This window comes from Otolemur garnettii, unplaced genomic scaffold (assembly GCF_000181295.1).
Source record: "Otolemur garnettii isolate 467f Iridium unplaced genomic scaffold, OtoGar3 scaffold00138, whole genome shotgun sequence".
NCBI lineage: Eukaryota > Metazoa > Chordata > Mammalia > Primates > Galagidae > Otolemur > Otolemur garnettii.
The window spans coordinates 4,512,495-4,514,272 of NW_003852533.1; the positions used below are offsets into that span (position 1 = coordinate 4,512,495).

General features: G+C 50.6%; 1 protein-coding gene across 2 annotated transcripts in view; it reads right to left on the reverse strand.

Annotated features, from left to right (window-relative positions):
- The window catches only part of GRIP1 (glutamate receptor interacting protein 1), a 270,568-nt gene that overhangs the window by 97,126 nt on the left and 171,664 nt on the right, over positions 1-1,778 (reverse strand). The gene's annotated exons all lie outside the window — the stretch shown is intronic.

Sequence of the window (1,778 nt, forward strand, 5' to 3'; positions counted from 1 at the left end):
CTGACTCTGAGAATCACCCAACAGGAGGAGTGGCCATGTTAGGCTGACTCTGAGAATCACCCAACAGGAGGAGTGGCCATGTTAGGCTGACTCTGCGAACCTGCTGGGCCTTTCTCTACTCTGGGCCTGACTGGGGCCGCCCCTTCTCTGCAGTGACCTTGCATGTGCTTTGTTTTTGGCTTGGAACATTCTCAGCCTTTCAGCTCCTACCCACCCTGGGGGCTCAGTCAAACGTCACTTCTCTAGGAAGCCTCCCCAACTCTCGATCTGGAGAGAGGCCTTTCACAGGTGACCCCTGGCCCACCCCATGCTGTGGTGGCAAACATCTCACGGTGTCACAGTGGCCTGTCTGAATGACACGCCCTGCCGTCTGTAGGCTCTGAGCTCACTGTGCAGGCCGAGGCTGTGTCTCATCAGCCAAACATTCTCTGTGCCCAGCAGAATGACCAGCACTTCAGAGATGCGCAGCTCATCTCTGCTGAGCAGATGCAAGAGCAACTGAGAAGACTCATGCTGCACCTTAAAGCTCAGAAGACCAGGAGTCACGCAGGAAAGAGCCTGAATGTGCAGTTAAAACATCTGCACTTATTTTTTATTTTTACAGTATTTGGGTCACAGTGCCTTAGTTATGCTACTCTGTCTTTCTAAGCCTGCTTGCTTACATGTGAAAAGGTGCCTTTCCCACAGTATTTGCTGAAAGCAAATGACTGCATAAGCACTTTGCTGTGGCACTGAATGTTGTCATTATTGAGATCTTATACCACCAGCCTTTGAGTCTTCTCATTTTTCAGGACTGCATATTGAGGCTTGGCGAGGTGGCTCACACCTATAATCCCAGCACTCTGGGAGGCCAAGGCAGAAGGATCAGCTAAGTTCAGGAGTTCAAGACCAGCCTGGGCCACAGCAAGACCCTGTCTCTAAAACAATAGCTGGGCATTATGGTGGGTTGCCTGTAGTCCCAGCACTCTGAAAGGCTGAGATGGGTTGATTGCCTCAGCTGACAAGTTCAAGACCAGCCTGAGCAAGAGCAAGGCCTTGTCTAAAAATAGCCGGGTGTTGTGATGGGCACCTGTACTCCCAGCTAGCTACCTGGAAGGCTGAGGCAGGAGGATCACTTGAGCCCAAGAGTCTGAGGTTGGAGCTATGATTCCACAACACTCTACCCAGGGAGACAAAGTGAAACACTGTCTCACAAAAACAAAAAACAAAAAAACCCCTCCATGTTGAACTGTCACATTGCTCTGAGTTTATTCTGTTCTGGTGTTCGGCACGTCATTAACGTAAGTCTGTCTTCCGTGAGCATGTCTCCACCATCCAGGATCCTCTGGGGCAGTGACCAGGAAATCTGTGCTCCCTGGTGACGGCCAGTCAGCGCCTCACACTCAGGAAGCTGAAGGTTGGCTGGAGAAAGCCACCTTCAGTTTGAGATAAAACAAGATATCTCGTAAATAAGGCAAAGAGGAGAACAGCTATATCGAGGGTGTACATATTCCGGTGCTAAAGACTCTTACACATTCAATGTTTCTTAGTGATTGGTAAGATTGAGGTACGTTAGTGCCAGGCAAGTTTAAGGGACTCTGGGGCCTTATCTCTGCCTCTCAATTCCAGAGCAAGATTTCAGTGATACTGGGAAGGGGTCAGGAGTCTCAGTCTACACAGAGGACTCTGTGGTTCTGGGGTGTTGTGGCTTCTTAACCCAGAGCCCAAGTCTATCCTGCGGCCTCTGTGTCAGCTGTCTCTCCGTCACTGAGGAGGTCAGTCCTGCGGCCTCTGTGTCA